This window comes from Equus quagga, chromosome 18 (genome assembly GCF_021613505.1).
Source record: "Equus quagga isolate Etosha38 chromosome 18, UCLA_HA_Equagga_1.0, whole genome shotgun sequence".
NCBI lineage: Eukaryota > Metazoa > Chordata > Mammalia > Perissodactyla > Equidae > Equus > Equus quagga.
In genome coordinates, this window is record NC_060284.1 from 14,999,493 (window position 1) to 15,004,499 (window position 5,007).

Sequence of the window (5,007 nt, forward strand, 5' to 3'; positions counted from 1 at the left end):
TCTCTTTTATGGAACATACTCTTTCTCCATCAGAGGCAACCCAAAGACCGATGACGTCAGTGCGGAAGCACAAAGTTTGGGATCTTCAGGTGAAGTGCTATCTTCTCCATGGTGTCTGGATGGGGCTTCTTGTGGTGATCTGTAAATAAAAAGATAAGCTATTCGTCTTTTCTTTCTCTCAGTGTATAATGGTGGATCAGGGACAGGATACCTACAATAAAAACTCTCTTTTGGAAAACAGAAGAATGGAAGACATCAGCAATTACTGATTGCTGGTGTGTATGAAACCTTACTGAGCAGGCGTTCTGATGGTCTCCCGCCCTGTGGTTGGGAAGTTCCTTGATTAGATTCTGATTCTGCTCTCTCGGTGGAACTCCCTTGTCCACGGCCTTTGGTCCATCCTCTGGGAGGATCTTCCATTATTCTTCATGGCCACACTTGAAAAGGACATTTGGGAGTGTGTCCTTCCTGAGGGATATACAGTGTTCACAGTGTGCTTCCTGCTTGTGCAATTGTGAGGTCGTAAGTTTTGCTTTAATGCTCAGATAGTCAAAGATTTTTTCAGGTTTCCATCGTGTTTATTTGGCAGTGCAATTCACTCAGAAACTTAGAAGGTTTCTGATCTGTTAGCTTCTAGTCAGTTCCACCTGCCAGTAAATGCATCCAAAGTTTGCATAGATGTCATTCTCAAGTCTCATTTATTTATTTGCTTCCTTGCCCCCATGCCCTTCTTTCTCAATTAAGGTGGCTACCTTGAGGCCAATCGGTTTGGGTGGAGGCCACAAATCTTTGCAACAAGACTGAGGTTTTTAAAAAAATTTAAATGAGTAATTCTCATTGATTGTTGATCATATTACAAAGAGTAATACAATATTAAAATATATCATCCTCAGTAAATTAACATTCACTTCGAAAATCGTATTGTTACAGGTAAAATAAAACATACAGAACTTTCATTTAAAAATACAAATTTTATGCAAATGTTTTAGATTTTGGATAAGATATATCTTAAAATATTATGAAAAATATTCTTTATTCTGAAACAATGTGAGAAAAGAATACCCAAATCCCTCTAAAACCTCTAGTTCTAGTTAGTTATCCGTTGCTGTTTGTGGTAACATTACAAGAAAACACATTTTATGCTGCAATCATCTGTTGAGTAATTAGAATAAAACAATGTTGACATACACATTAGGTTGAACATTACTTAAATATTTTTAAAAACGGTGTTCTTTCATTTATTTAATTAAAAAAATTTAAATACACACAAATTTTATTCTAATATTCCAGAAAGGTTTGGAAACATTTTTCTTAATTTTTAGCACTGAAATCTATCCTAATGCCTTTAGCGATAGCCCTTGTAACGAAGTGAAATCAACATTTTGTGGTCTTAGTTGTTTATAGGTTTTAGTTATGTTTGTGAGAGTGATGAAGTAGCCCCATCTTTCCATTTTTCTGTATGTCTGAAATCACAGTTCTGCACAGCGGACACGTTTTCTCTCTATAAAACCATAAGGTGATGCTCTCTTCGGAAAATATATGGTGACTGGTGGGAAGAATAATCTTCTGAAATTCAGCTTATTGAACAAATATCCACAACAACAAGACACTCAGTAACTTGGTCCTGTAAAAAATATTCACAAAATATCTGTCTGAAAGTTCTCAGATATCCAAAGAAATCCAAAAGCATTAAAATGAAGTAGAATAAAACCAGTAATATCCTAAGAATCTAACTAGTTGTATTACCAAACTCCCCATAGCCAATAAGGTAACGAAACCAAACTGGGATGAGAACAAAATTCAGTAATACTGATGCAATTCTTCTAAGAGCACATACCAGTAACCCTTGGATTTGAAAGGTACAATGAAAGAAGGCACCAATAAACTCAGGCATTTCGAGCCTATGAAAAGGAATTTCAGAATGAAGTCTGTAATTCCAATAATCCAAAGAACTTCCCAGAAGCTCGGATGATCCAAAATAGGGTTTAAAAGGATTAAGCTGTAATAAAGTTACTGAGAATGAAAGAGAACAGAAGATCCTTCTAAGAATACCGGTAACCAAGCATCCGAATCTTGGAGCACCTTTCTCCCAGAAAAGCCTGATTTACAACGCTTTTATTTGCACACATAAAGGTTGTTAGAAGCCCAGTTACAAGAGAAAGTCTGTATATTTCTGGAACTTAGATTTTCAGCACATCCTTTAGGCATGGAGTTTATCTGGATACGAACATCTCCAGGATGAAGCCAGGACCTTCTCTGGTCCATCCTGTCTCGTGGGCACTTTGGGAGGCTGAGGCAGCCTCGCTGCTCGTAGTTCCTGGAGGACCGGCGTGGCCCTTGAATACTTTTTCTCTGACCTAAATTTCTTTGTGTGAGGGCTGTGTTTCCTCCCATGACAGCGAGTAGACAGAGGCCTCATAGTGGTGGCAGGAACAGCAGGAGACGCTGTCTCAACCCCTTCAGTCAGGACTGTCACCCTCAAACCCCACCATGACCAACTGTGGTTGGCCCAGTGGCAGCAGCAGAGCTGGGTTTTTATGGGCTTTTCTGTTCAAATTTTCTCCAAAATTGTCTTTTAAAATTTGGGGTTTAATAGCTTTTGTACAGCTTTCCTAGTCAGGCCCTCAATTTCTGAATCCTCAATTTCTGCTTGCAAACCGGCCAGGTATTTCCTGAGCTCATTTCTTGTAATACTTTGCCTGAGACACAAAGTAAAAGCAAGCCCACAGTTATTCCCTTGCTAACCCCTTCCACCAAACCCATGGTCCCAGGAGGCATGTGGCCTGCTGTCCAAGCTGTCCTGGGCAACAATTGAACCAAATGTTGTGCCGCTGTATAATCTGGGCATCCGTCTTTACAGCACTGTTACAGACTCCTTTTTAACAAGTCTTGAACTCAAATGGTGCAAGTCCTCCAACTTTGTTCTTTTTCAAAGCTGTTTTGCCTATTAGAGGACCTTTGTGGTTCTGTATGAATTTTAGACTCATCTGCTCAATATCTACAAAAAAAGCATGCCAGGATCAGGAACTGAAGTGGGGAAGCAGGGGTCCACGAGGAGAGCTGGCACTTCAGGGAAGTCACTAAGTAGCCCTCCTGAAGACCTGGTGTGGTGGACAAGGCAGAGCTTGAGGGAAATCTGCTGAGAGGGACCGCGAAGGGAGCTGCTTGTTGGAGGTGGTCATGGAGAGGACATGACCTCTGGCTGACTCTTGAGCTGGACCCGGGCAACTGGACGCTCCTCACCTCTCCCCTGTCCTTGGCCTGTATGCTCTGCCTACCATTCCTACAGTGCGAGCTGTTCAAAGGACACAGCCTTGAGATAGTAATGTGGTTTTGAGACCATGTGGTCAGCATGCATGACTGGACCCAGTTAAAGCCCCTATATACACTTCTAAGATTTGGTGGGTGGGCGCAGAGATCTGCTTATCTTGCTGCCTCCCGAGACAAGCCTTGTAAGTCAGTTCCCTTTCTTATTAAACTTGCCACCTCCCAGTCTGGGGTGAGCTGCCTCTTCCTTCTGTCTCTCCCTGCCCTCCATGTATGGGGCTGGTTTCAGACTATACCTGGGAAGGTCCTGAGGTTGTGCACTGACACTGGTGTAGAGGTCTGTGGAAGTCTGTGACCTGGGCCTAGCCATTGCCTCTGTGAATTTGCAGTCAGGCATGTGGTCATGGGATGCTGTTGGTCAGCGGGGCAGGCAGATGGGAAGACCAGCTGGATCTGAAGGCAGAAGCGGGTGCAGAGTAGGAAAGAAGAGTGAGGACAGACGGGCACCTGTTGGCATCTCTTAGTCTCTCTCTCCTCACCTCTAACCATGACGGCCTTCAGAGTGTAATGGCTGTGGCTTCACTTCTCTTTCCAAATCTTTTGCAAGTTTCTCTTTTGGCCCAATTTAACCTGTAACCAAACAGGAAAGGGGATTCTAAAATGTAGTCCCAACTTAGGCAGACTGACACAAAATAAAACCACTTTCACTTTCCTCTCTCTGCATCACCGTCTTCATCCAACCAGCCATCACTTCCTGTTGATTCCAAATCATTAATATCTCTGCATTATGACCCCTTCTCTTCTCTGCCATTGCCCTTCTTTAGTTCAACCCTTCACATTTTTTATGTCTGGATTACTGTAATAGCCTCCTAACTTGCGGTTACATTAAGTATGGCCATGTAGGTTGTGCACTGCGCAACTCTGGGGACGCCATTCACAGACCACATTTATTTCCCCTCCCCAGAGTTTGTGCAGTGTACAATACGCAGAACCGTCCAGAGTAATTCCACCTCATGTCTAGCCCCACTTCCTCCCCCAAGTGACTTTGGTCCTCCTTTCAAAAGGCGAAACTGATCACACCATTCTGCCTAAAATCCTTCCAGGCCTCCCATGGCCTTCAAGGTGAAGTTCAGACTCCATGGCACAGCATAAAATCCATCCATGATTAGTAGATGAGCCTAGTCTCTGAATTGGAATTTCTAAATTGGATTTTTATCTTAGCCGCTTGTAAAATATATGACCTTGGGCAGGACACTTAAACTCACTGGGCTTCTGTGTCTTTAACTGTGAAATGGGGGAGGAGGGTAAGAATGGACCTTTCCTCGTCAATTTTTCTCAGCATTCATTGGGCTGTAAAGACGTAATATTCCTTCTATAGTGCGATCTCTCCCCATGATCTGTCGCCACCCCAGCTCTCTGCATCAGCTAAACGGAACTCCGTGCAGTAGTTCTCTACTTTCCGACCCATCCTGCCTCTGTGCCTTTATACGTGACCGATTTAGATTTTTTTTCCCCCTGGCTAGAACCTGCTCATTCTCCAGGATTCAGTGACTCATCCTCTTCTTCCTGGAAGCCTCCTCTGATTCCCTCACCCTCAGTTAGTGGCTGCTCCCTTGGGCTGTCTTAGTGGTCACTGTTTGATTATACCAAAATGAACTCTATTTTCCTGTTCCTTGCCAATTTCCCCCACTATGTCAGCCATAGACTGTCTCTCCTGCTAGATCTTAGACTCTAGACTGT

The 5,007-nt window shown here is 43.0% G+C and overlaps 1 pseudogene; it reads right to left on the reverse strand.

Moving 5' to 3' along the window:
* Positions 1–1,411: 1,411 nt before the first annotated feature.
* Positions 1,412–3,816, reverse strand: LOC124230083 (E3 ubiquitin-protein ligase RNFT1-like; annotated as a pseudogene).
* Between the last annotated feature and the right edge of the window lie 1,191 nt (positions 3,817–5,007).